General features: G+C 40.2%; 1 protein-coding gene across 1 annotated transcript in view; it reads right to left on the bottom strand.

The window, feature by feature from the left end:
- The window catches only part of LOC119657570 (irregular chiasm C-roughest protein), a 269,666-nt gene extending 257,889 nt beyond the window's left edge, over positions 1-11,777 (bottom strand). Inside the window, exon 1 of the mRNA XM_038064531.1 lies at positions 11,714-11,777. The gene's annotated coding sequence lies outside the window, so the exon portion shown is untranslated. The remainder of the gene's footprint in view (positions 1-11,713) is intronic.
- Between the last annotated feature and the right edge of the window lie 1,335 nt (positions 11,778-13,112).

Here is a 13,112-nt window from a genome sequence, read left to right as displayed (position 1 = left end):
ATTTGGTTGTCACTCACACGAAAAACCTCAAAGTCTAACTCATTATCTTGGTCTTCAGCTGTCCTTTCTCGCCGAGTTCTAAAAATCTAGCCGCCCTGTATAACCGCAGCTTCGCTAAATGTCCGACAGCTTGTTTTTCAGGTTTTGTTGAAAACAGAACCTTATTAAAATCGTTTTACTGTCTGTCTGTCACATGCACTATTCTCAGAAACGGTTGTAGCGGTGGACATCAAATTTGGTGGAAAGATGGAAACTGTGAACGTCGTGGGGTCCACGAAAGAAGGGTATATACTTTTTTTCATCAAATCTAGTCATGAGGTATCAACTGAAAAGTCTGGATTAGCACTTTTTTAATCAATCTTGTCTTAGTTTTGAAACCGATTGCGAAACAGGAGAGTAAAGGGGTCATAAGACGGTCCATTCACAGAAACTATCCACCAGAAAAAACTGAAAATAAAATCCATAATGATGCCTCTATATGGCACCTACCCTCCGAAATACCTCCACACCGATACCTGCTCAAATAAAGTTAATAATAATATATGAATATGTTTTTAAAATTTATTGTGAACCCCACTTAAGTACATCCTAGACCCGTAAAATTTTGCATTAATATGGGCTTGAATGAAGTAGTCTACTGAAAAGTGTGGTGAAGGTCCTGGTATTATTAACAAAGTTACAGTGGTTCGAATTTGGCTCTCTTGCGTCAAATTGATACTTCTTAAGAGGTAAAATGTTAGTACCACATCGAATCGAATATCAAGTATGTCCAACGTATATCGACTACGACCTATGTGTAAATGCAGCCGCCGTGTGCCCGAATATTATTAGATTAAAAGATCAACAAAACCTTTCGTACCTGAAGCTTCGACCTTCCGGTTTTCCGAGAGATTCTATCTCATTTTATACCCGGCTTGGGAGAGTTAGGCCACCGGAATGCATTTCTCTGCCTTTGTACTTTCCATAGCCTACACACAACAAAGTCAGTATCATGACTGTTTGGTTGAGGGGCGGATCATCTAATCCGTAAAGCTGGTGGTTCAATCTGCAAAGTACATAAAGGTAGACCCTACCATAGATGGAGGCATGGGACAGGGGAGGACGGCAGACAGCTGTTAATTATCTGGAATTAATGCACCTTGACCAGAAGGCGTTTGAGGTTACTTACTAGGAAAGTCTTATATCGGTTACCGATTGATGCGCTTTCATATCGATGTACTTTCCACAGTAACAAAATATCGTTGTTGAAGTGCATGTTAGATCCGGTTGGGTTTTATCGACGAAATAAGATGGGGACATAAACCATTGAATTTAGGAAGGTCTCTATGCAGAATTTTTTGATTGTGATTCCTCGACGAAAATGGTTTCCAGTAGCAGCTTCAACTTCAAGGCTATCCCTTCCTAGTTTTAAGAGGCCAATAGCTTCAGGTATTTATTTTCGCTTCGTTCCATTGACATTTTGTTATTGTCTAGGACACTCGCCATCTGCCATTCTCAGATTTTAATCATAATTCCATAAAATATACATATTAACGATCCAGTAAATTTTATGCCACTTCTCTTCTCAGAAAGCCAAAAAACTGCACTCTTCTTTTTATTTGTGGCTTCTCATTTCTTGACGCAGCATCTTAATATGCATTCTAGCCTTTCTGCTTTGTTTTTGGCCGAAAGTATACAGGTTTTGACTATCTTAGATAAATTAATTTGTGTAGGTGGTTATCTGTTCCAAGAAGTCCAAACAACCATAAATCGCCAACGCCTTAAACTACCAGGTTACACGCCGTCATCCTAAACAAATGCCAACCGATTTAAATTCCAACTGCAGATTTTATAGAGACAAATTACACTATATCATCCGATTTAAGTGACATGTCTCACTGTTTCTAGAGAAACAACTTAGATAAGAAAAGCGCATACCATAGCGTAGTTGAGTAGGTATATGTAAATAGGCATTGATAATGCTACATCGGAATCAATATTGTTGAGCCAATTTACGAGGCATTGTGCTGCGGCTTGAAAAATCGAGACCCCCAAAGGTGCGGCTCATCAGTAAGTCATGGCGCTTGAATGCGACTGCAAGCCAACAGGCTCATTGCCTACCTTTTGCTTCTCTGGTGCATTCACCATAACAATTTCGCTGGGTCGTCTTCCGCATCAGATTCCCCACGGCTTCATATTTCTCAAGACACTTATAGCGTCCCCTATCATAATACGAAGCACGATATGCATGGACCACAGCCAGGTCTTTTCTATAAAGTTGTTAACCTAATTTTAACGAGTTTCGATTGTGGAGAAAAAACCTCCCAGGTGCCTTTGAAATTGTTTGGAATGAAGACGATGGTGACATAAAAAATAAGAGAGTAATTCAATAGCAACAACTTTTTGAACAGAATTTTATTCAAATTACCGTTTCGAGATGCCACACAGATACAAGACGAGTCCACTTCAGCCTTTGTCATAGAGATGGTGGCGTGCGGGTTAATCAAATCGCTTAAAATTCAAATTGAAAGTCAAATAAAAAACAATTTGTTAAGATGCTAGTTGACGGCTTAGCAGTTGTTGATTCTTCTCCTGTGCTAAGAGCTTTTGGCCATGCGCCGCCCACGCGCTAAATTCCACGAAATGTACATATATTCCGACACTGTGATATCTGTTGGATACGTGATTTAAAAGTGATTCACGTTAACGTAAACTGGTGTGAAAAGTTAACCCTCTACGGAACATATATGTCCGAACAAATCATCGTAGCGCACCATTGGTAAAGGCCGACTTTGCCTTACTTTTAATCAGTAATTGTAAGTGCCCAATTAGTAATTAGTTGTTGGATTTCAGGATGCCTCAACAAGGACAACACTCGAGAAAGTGTCTGAAATGGAATTATATTTACCCTAAACTCAGTCAGACTCCTTCATAGAGTTCGAATATAAGCTGTTGAATATCCGCACCAACCTCTTAGCAAAAACCCACCCGATTATCCGTCCTACCTGGCAAATGAAGGGTTAAGCTGGTCGTTTCGAAACAGGCCAAAGACACGAGGCTATTCGTCACTTTAAACGTGGTTAACTCAACTGATGATACTTTCAACTTTGTAACATCTTCGTCTTAATAGCATCAAGTCATCACGCATCTGCCGCACGTCACCCGCTTTATGCCCAGTGAGCCACCTGAGCGAACTCCCAGACGACCTTCACATTGCCAGTGCAGATGGCCACAGGATTATAACCACAGCATATTGCGAAATAATAGTAAATTGGATTGTTCCTGGCCGGAGCAGCCAAGCCGGGCAACCATCCCCTACCCCTAAAGGCAGGGTGCGAATAGTGGGTGAATTATCTTAAGCCCCAGATACCTACTATAGTTTCATTACTTTTTATGGCAGCTAATTATTGCGCGAAATAAATTTCATTTTAATGGGTTTTACTTGCTCGTGAGTGATGTATAATGAAGCTGAATGTATAGTGAGCAGCACGACTGGGCAGCGAGAACGGACGGGACACGTGAGAGCTGCTCTAAAGCGCGTCTAAAAAAGGCGAGAGAAAGGATCGTAAAATCTTCTAAAGTTGATAGTAAAAATAGTTTTATTAGAAACGAACGACCGATGCTTGCCGGAAAACTTGGGTGTCAAACTAAACTTGAGAAAAATGTAGGGACGTACCTGCTCACCTGACACGAACGCACACAATTTCGACCACAGGGACATTAAAACTTCCCAACTTGACTGACGACTCTCCTCTACACAGGCAAAAATATGACTCAAGTTTTATTGTTCGGGGCTGTTATCAAGTTTATGGTCGATTTTAAGGATACCACGGAAATAATGCTCATAGAAACAACAAAACAGCTTCGTAGCCGTAGTGAAGAAAGAAGTTTAATGCCTTTATTATTCCTGGTCAGGCTTTTATGTTAGTTTAACTTCTATTCGTAGATGGTTTTTAGTCGGAAAAAAACATTCGCCGGAGGTGTAAGTTAGTTAATCAAGATAGTATCCGGGTCTGGGTATCAGCAATGAACTTTACGGAAATGCAACCATTCATAATGTGAATATAATTGGGGTGGGTGTAATTTGAATACTTTGAATGAATATTTTATGAATCATGTTTTATCATTTGAGGAAAAACGACTTAGAAAACACAAACCACTACAAAAGAGCAGAAAAACCTGCGCTAACCACCTGAGGATTGTAGTTGATTGTAGGCCATATTTTTATAGCAGAAAATAGTGGTAGCAATAATAGCCATTGAAGCCCTTCTTGTGAACTCATTGCCTCGCCCTAAATGATAGAATCTTCAATAACAACCAATGAGCTATTTGCTACCATATTTTATATATAAACGTATCTAATAGCTTTAGTTGAGCAAAGATAGGAAGAAATCAGTAATTTCAAGATCAACATCTACTGATATCGAGGGATTCACTGGTAATACCGGAAAAGGAGGTCAACTATTATCACTTAACAGATCTGTTGAAACCGCGTTTGTACTCGCCACAATTGGGGAAGAAAGACCAAATTGACGGAAAGCGAACAAATCGCAAAGCAATATTCAGGGATGTTTTTAGGGAGGGATTTGAAAAGTGCTAATGATGATCGGGTATGACGCGTCAACCACACCTACGAGCCATGGTTTCCGGTTCGCTGAAACTCGCCTCAGGATCCAGGAACGCTGCGCAGTCCAGTCGATATATTTGAGAAAAGATGTGATGGTTGATTGAACTCCATCACTTCACCTGCACAAGGCAACATGGGGAACGTTACTGATAACAGGAAGAAATAATATCGGTGACAAGAAGTAACCCTGGCTAACTACTTCAGCGCATCACGTGACATTTTGCGCCATCATATATCGCTCTGATAGTAGCAATTAGTTTCTCCAGAATGCCTTTCCTACGGAGAGCGTATTATATAGGCTCCTTGTTCACCTGTCGAAAGAATTCTCGAAATCGATGAGAGATTGGAAGGGTGTTAATGTGGATAGTATAGAAGGATCGGGAGCGGAAACTAGCTTACTCTCTATCGATCGAGCTTTCGAGGTGTGCTTCATGATTATTTTAGCTATTGTCTTTGACAACAAGGCGCATGAAGATACCCTTCCAATGGTCGCTCTCAAGACGGGTGTCCTTGCTTAGAATTTTAACAATCATCCCTCTCTTCCACTATCTGGGAAATGTCTCGGATTTGTAGGGTATGTGTGAAAATAGTAGATAAACATTTGTATGGGGAGACTATCGAGCCCAGCGGCTTTACTCCATTTGAATGCATTGACGCCGATATAACAACGCAATAACAAATTGTCCTTTGTCACTGCGCACACTTGTTGAACATTCATCAATATTCTTTTGTGATTGCACAGTTAGAAAGACTTCTGCGCAGCGTCCGAAAAAAAACCATCCCGACACAATGCTCTTCATTATTCTTAGGTGGATTACTCAGGGAGCAATAGATTGATCATAAAAAAGATCGATGTTGGTTTTGAGGGCTCGCAGCTCTCGGCGATAAATGCCGGAAGGCACACAAAAAAGAAAAAGATTGAGGGGGAAAGTGACTATAATGTGGTGATCCCTTTCGAACAAAATGTCAATGTCTCTCTTGTTACGCATTGCCAGAAGATAGCTCTTAAATCTACTGCTGATCGCAAAGTGATCAATTTGATTGCCCGTACGGAGTTGGTCAGTTGATACTCATCTAAACTTATGGCAAACTCTATGCTGGAACAATGTGGCACTAACAACAAAACGGTGTAAGCTACAAAAATCCAAAAACCTACCACCGTTATCGTTATGATCGACAAGCACGGGTTTACCCCAGACAGGTGTTGTCAGAGCCACCTTGGCATTTAGATCACCCATCACGATCACGATGTTCACTTTAAGGAAGCCTCTTCTGAACTGTTTAAAATTTCTAATGGAGAGCTCGTTCTCCACTACATCGGAATCTCTCAATTCGCTGCTCCTTAATTTGGACCGGAAACCGACTGCCAGATGAAGAGAATTGGAGAAGGTAAACATTATTGGAAGCGATGGTGGCGCTGTAGCTTGATAGCGGAAATCTGTGGAGCTTCTATATTTTGCTGGACGGGGGAAACTACCGAACTCTGGAAGGAGTGCCACGAACAACACCGCATGACACAACGTTTAAACGACCGGAAAGAGGCATGTGTTACAATGATGGAGTAAGATCAGTCAAACGGAGACTCTGCAGCGCAACGAACAGAGCAAAACTATCTGCTGGCAAGACCTGGTCGACGAGGTAAATGGTGACCCGTTGGGATTCAATTATAAACTAATAAACCGAAAGTCGAAGCTCTGCGGAAAACTTGTTCAATTAAAGTGGAGCAGATGGATGGCATTTTGCGGGCATTATTCCGTGCACATCTTGGACGAGAACAAGAAGGCGCCCGGCAATACCCAATAGTATCCCCCCACCGGCAGGGCTTATTTCTCGGTGTATTCAACGGTTGCCTGAAAGAAGGCTTTTTCATTCTTTGATTGGCCGAGGGTAAAGCGACCCTGAGCTACCCATCTACATTTCGACTACTTTATATGCTTGACAAGGCCGGGAAAGTACTCGAAAAGCTCATCAGAAGTAGACTAGCTGAGGCGATAGATGCTGCTGGAGGCCTATTCCCACAGCAATAAGATCCATAGTGGATGCTGTCATGAAACTCGTAGATGCAGTTTATCCACCGGAGGTTCACAGCCGAGCTCGACGGGTGGGTCTCTTGCAACGCTTGATTTCAGGAATGCCTTCCATTCCGATTGAAGATTGAAAGATATTCTAGGTACACTAAGCAATACTTTCACGTGCCAATCTATCCCTTGTGGATACTGAGAGATTACCTGAGAAACCGCTCCGTTGGTATGATTATTATGGCAGGCCTAGATCGGATACCGGTTGTTGCGCCGTTGATGATGATGATGTTTAGTCGCCTTTTACGACAAGCAAAATGGATAAACGAAATAATGGCCGGAAATTTATATCCACCGATAATCAGTGGAAGAGTTTTGCGTAGGATTAAACGTTTTTCACCGTTTTTATAGTAAAAAGTGCTTTGGTCGAAAAGGGGAGTCCGTGCATTAAAAAATCGAGAGGAAGTTTCTTTGAACTAATGCGGTCCGCCATCACCATGACGCGTTCAAAAGTCGATAAAAAGAATCATCCTCATCCTGAATCTTTCAGAACAACTTACCTGACATTGATAGTACTCAAAATTATGGGGAAGGCCAGAGAGAGCTATATTAGAAGTAACGTTCTAATGTGCAATGAGATGTATTACGGGAAGCGGTACACACAAATGAAATAGCGCTATGTCCGTTTTTAAGGTTTTGTGGGATATCTAAGGAGCGTTTGATAACACATCGCGTAGAGAAATACAAGATTCCTTGAAACGCAGGGGAGTGGAAAACACTCTGGCCTTCTGCATAGGCAGAATGTTAGAGAGTAAGCAAATGGAAGAAATGCTATTGTCATGAACACTACTCAAGGTTGTCCACTGGGTGAAGTACTATCACTACTTGTTTGGAGTATGGCAGTTAATAAACTCCTGGAAGATCTAACAAGTACTGGAATGCAAGTCCAGGGTTACACTTATATATTGTTCTAATCTGTAGGCGCAAATATGAGGATGCCCTATGTGATAGAATCCAAACTGGACTCATAATTGCTGATACCTGGCGCGGGGAGGCGGGGCTGCGCATCAACTCAACCAAGCAGTGTTGCACGAAATGGTTGCAGGAAGTACCTAGTTTGCGCGGAAAGCGGTCCATAAAGAAACATGGACCTCTCCAGGCGAGGCCACTTTCAACGAAATTGACTACATGTTGATTGAATATAAACTGAGATTACTACTAGAGTTCATTTATATCCATCATAAGACCACAAACCTAGTTGAACCCAGTACCAAAAACGTCGGAACAGCTGGTTCGACGATGAATGTAAGCTAGCAACGGAACGGAAGAACGCTGCATGCAGTGTAATTTTCCACTCTCGAAGAACGCGGGCACACGCAGAGACTCCATCCACCGGATAAGCGACTTCACAATCGGAAATAGCATATCTGGGAGAACCACGAGGTTTGCGATCTAGAAAAGTACAGGGAGCAACCGCAATATCTGTGGTATAAAAAGAAGACGAGGCAGACCCTACCTCAAATTGAGCGATGCCGAATTGGTGGACCTCGGGGCAAAACCCTGATGTCTAGAGTTCCTTATTAAAGCGAACCTAGACTGGACACCGGTTGTTTGATAATGATCGTAGACGTTATCAATGAAGCCCTGTCAATCAATAAATCTCGACAGTAAAGAAAATTTTGCTTTCAGTCCATTTCTTAATGAACGGTTATCTAGAGAATGTCAAGTGTGCTAAATATTATTCGTTCGAAATTTGAAAATATAGCGCTAACGCAGATGTTAACGCTCATCTTTTATATATTCGCAAAACCCAAGATGAGCCAGCTTAAATGCGCCCTGATTTTTTAACATTGGACGTTAAACTTAACACGCAAAAAAACTGAAAGTCGCTCTCTATTTTGTGGGATCCGCCAAAAAGTAAGACTTTAGGACCAGTCAATCAAATTGAAACCAAATTTTACATGTCTTTTTTAAATAAACCAAAGTCTATGGGCCAACTATAGCAGATTAATGGTCAATTGAGATTTTTTGGTTAATAATCACATTCTAATTTTTAAGTGCGTTTTTCCCGAAACTGCATGTTGAAAATCGAATGCCAGCATTGCATATTATTCAAATGGATTCAATGTCTGTCTGTCCGTCGGTCATATCCGATTTACTCGGAAAGGGCTGAACCGATTGTCACGAACTTTGGTGAGAAAATGAGGTATGTATGCCCCTTAATATGCAGTGAGTCGCGCCATTTTGTGTTTAGTTTGAAGGGAGGCTCCCCGAGCGGAAGGGGATGTGCATTTTTTTTCACAGAATATGGTCAAGTGGGGTATCAAATTAAAGGGCTAGAATAGTACTTTGCGAAATTGGTCTTATTTCTGATATTGGGTAAAATATAGGGGAAATAGGGTGTGTATGACCTCATCATCACATAAAGTGAAGCTATATAAACGGCGGAGTCTATGGGGACGTTTAAGCGTCAATTACTCAAGGAAGACATGTGAGGGTAGTAACCAATATAATAGACATGTGTGTACCTGGTTACCAGCGGTTTTTAATTTATGTACGCGATTTTGTGCAAGGAGTAAAGTGGAAATGTGTGAAGATGCATTAGGGCAATTTATCAATGCGGTAATAGACAATGTTTATTAAGGATGAACATAGTATTTGTCGTTGATATGTATGCACATATGAATGTGTATCTCAGAGTTTAGAAAGATATTGCGGAAAAATTTGGATTGCTACCTACATATGTACGAATTGAAAACGTGCTTAGTGAGTTGCTCACATAAGATGCACACAAAACCTTTTACCTGAAGTACCGAGCTTCCGGTATTCCAACTTGTCATTAAGATGAGCAGAGCTTCCTCTATTGTGGCACCCGAAAAATTTTTTCCTTGGAGATGGGCCGGTAAATTGGCGCGGAATTTAATAACGAGCAATGATATCGGGTTGGAGAACTTGTAACGTATGCTCAAGATATTGATAAATATATATGAGGTGAAAAATTCACATTTGTATCTTTATCCAGTTCTTCCAAAAAAGTATGGAAAAAACGAAAAAAAAAGCAGTTTTCACACGGAAGAACCTCTTTAAATCGAAGTTTATCATAATTCTTCAGGCGCACTGTACTATAGTCAACAATATATTGAATTAAATGAATTAAAAAACCCCGAAACTACCTTAGACGATGCGTGAAAGTGAAAGTGGAGTTCACAAGCTCTTCGATCCCTTTTGATAAAAAAATCGCTAATAAAAATGAAAACCTCAGATCTAGTACATATGTTAACTATTCTATTGTTTAGAATAACATAATTATTCACAAAACATACACTTTTTTCAACTTATAAAGGTGGAAAAATTGTAACAATACAATTTGTCCATTCCAAAACCCAATGATGTTGGAATCGCGCGTATTCTCACACCCACCAACAAACTCCCCATAAACTGCTCTCCACCTTTTTCCCACCATTCATTCCAGCTTAGATTAATTCCTGCGGTGATTTACAGCACATGCCATACGAAATTGGTATTATATCAATTTAGCTGTGCTTTGTGTACTCATGTGCCTGAACAATCTACGAATACTTTCCAAAAACGGACTTCATACTTATAATTTTGATTTAATCTTTTTTCTCCATAGTATCTGGTATTAAATGGAAGTTGTTACCAAATCTGAAAGCTCATAATTTTCGCCTTTTAGTCAAATTAATATATTTGAGATTTTTTTTGGTATTTTTAGATATTTACTTTTTGTTCATTTGGTACGATTATGTTGGTGAAAATTTGGTAATCAGATTCCGTTGAACGAGTCATTTGCCTTAGTTTTGATTTATTGAGATATTAATTTTTTATAGTGTGTAAACATTTCGGTATGCGGATGTGTGGTGAGGATACTCTTTTGCGGAGATAGAGAAAGATACTATTGAAAATTTAAAATATTTCGTTTGTTGTGTTAATAGGAAATTGTTTAGAGTTGAGTTTATACATTCAACTGAACCTGGTTCCAATTCGTGTTTGTATTACTTTTAAAAAATGTGTGAAGGCGGATTTATTTGCCTACATATGTCTACTTTTTGTCAGATTTATGAATTTATGGCAACAAAGACATTATGACCTAGAAAAATGCTGCTGGAAATATGGATTCGTTTTCCGGACTGTGTAAATTGAAGAAAAAATCGCTGAAGCCTCGTACTAAAACCGCTTTCAGCTACCATGGCTTTTTCTCAAGACCCACTTCGAAATTACGAGAACAAACACTACAATTGCTTAACTTGGCTCTTACTCAAGGATCGAAATTCCACACCGAATTCCTAAACAAATCTCACACCTATCAGGCTCACTTGGTAACTGACCTAGCACCAATATGCCTTGACCCTCATCACTCGTGTCGTTTATTTTACCAATAAACTTTCGACATGCACAAATCCTTTTTGACCTCTTCCTTTGCGCCCAATTAACTTGACAAAATGCACTCGTGCAGCGCAGGGAAACATGCGATTACTCCTGGTGAAGAGTGAAGTGAATATTTTCAATATGAATAATCGCAGGCAGATGTTTCCACTTAATGAACACTTAGATACATGGCACATAAATGAAAGAAAGCACTTAGAGTGTTACAGAAACAGTGAGAGTGCAATATTTATGCTGGAGTTTTTCTCGCATTCACGTTACCGGATGTGCTATGGCAAATGGATAGATGCACTTGAAAAATTCAGGATCAAGTTACAGATTTTGAATGGTTGGAAATGTAAATTTTTGTTAAGAACAGGACGATGAGTAAAGGATTTTTTGTACTTCTTTTGCTGCCAAGGATAACGATGTTTTAGAAAAACAAATAAATGTACAAATTCGGTTGACTTGATATTAATTGGTAGTCGTACTTCAAATAAATATGAAAACCATTGAAATACGCTGAGGGAAACTGATCCCTTTTATACTGAATGCTGTTCAACGTTGGGTTGGTTTCACGGATTACTCTAAAATGAAGGCTGTTATGTTTATTTGTCGCTAATTATCCCCTAACTTCCTGATAAGCATGCCGGAGAAGAAACGGCAAGACATGTGACATGGCTTAACTTCTTCATAGAATACTTACTTTATTTATAATGATCAAGTAATGTAATAGAAGCGGATGCCTGGAAACCCTGGAACCAATGTACCTGAAACGAAAATAAAGCCCATCAGTTCCCTGTATCTTTGGTAATATAATATGTATGTGGCTATATAGAAACATGATCAATCATCCTGCCAGTATGTTGAGATTTCGAAATTAAGGGAAGACTAAATTAAGGGAAAAATATGTATGGATGTATGGATTGATAAGAAATCTTTTCCTACGTTTTATTTTCAAATGAGCAAAATTAATCGGGATGTTAACATCATGGTGGGGACAGAATTATGATTCCATTCTCATAGAACATCTATACAACTAAGAGATTAGATTTTTGTCTGCCTTTGTAGTCTAGTCTAAAATTGATAGACAAGGGATAACGTCCTCTAAACTAAAATTTTTAGTTTTCAATGTAAATATACATTTCGGGAGCAACTTCCCACCTTCATCAGTACAAAACCACAATCTATACAACTCCTAGAGAATACGCTCAAGGAACTGGAATTTTTGTCCATTATCAAGGCTATCTTTTGCGGATATTGAAGGATGTACAATACTTCTCCCTGCTCCCTACTCCATCATACGATGATCTACTATGGCTCGAGACGCCTTTATGAATTGCATTTGACCAAACACGCGGATTATCGCCACGCACACACTGTAAAATAAACTCAGCGCACACCGGGAATGGTGAGGCGCCGAGTCGGTAGATGGATGACCGGACATAGAATCTCTCTAGCTCTATAGAAGACCGATGTGGTCGTCTAAACAAGGAGAGAGTTACCGCAGTCCTCCCTATTCAGGTTGGTGAGATAGTTTTGTATGAAATACATCGGCATCATGATGAACACTGAGATGAGCTTCTTCGAGCAAATTAAGAAAACCACAGACAAGATTGTAGCTAAAGTGTTCGCGAATTTCCAACTGATGATCAATGTCGGAGGTCCCTTATCAAATAGGCATCGTTTGCTGATAAGTGCCGTTTAGTCCGCACCGCAACCACCTAGCGTACGACAGTGAGAACCTTTCTGAGTTGTAACCGCCCAACGTATCGTTTCGGAGTCAGTAATGATGATAGCAGCACCATGCGGTAGAACGGGGGTTCATACACGTCAGAAAAACACGGAGAAATAAGGAAGGGAAGGAAGAGCCCTACACTGTCAGCGCATGCCAGCAATCTGGACCCGGGGCTCCGTTGCTTGGGATCTAGCTTGGTTAATGACCGACTTATGTGATAGCGACCGCACAACGGTGAAATTAAACACAAAAGGTCAACAAGAAGTCGAGGAAATTTTATAATGAGGACGAAGTTCCCAGTGAAACATTAACTAGACCTACCCTACACACCAAGAGTAAAATCATGGTATAATAGCAGGACGTGATG

Source organism: Hermetia illucens, chromosome 5 (genome assembly GCF_905115235.1).
Source record: "Hermetia illucens chromosome 5, iHerIll2.2.curated.20191125, whole genome shotgun sequence".
Lineage (NCBI taxonomy): Eukaryota > Metazoa > Arthropoda > Insecta > Diptera > Stratiomyidae > Hermetia > Hermetia illucens.
The sequence above is the reverse complement of the archived record's forward strand: the minus strand, read 5'-3'. Positions and strand labels throughout refer to the sequence as shown.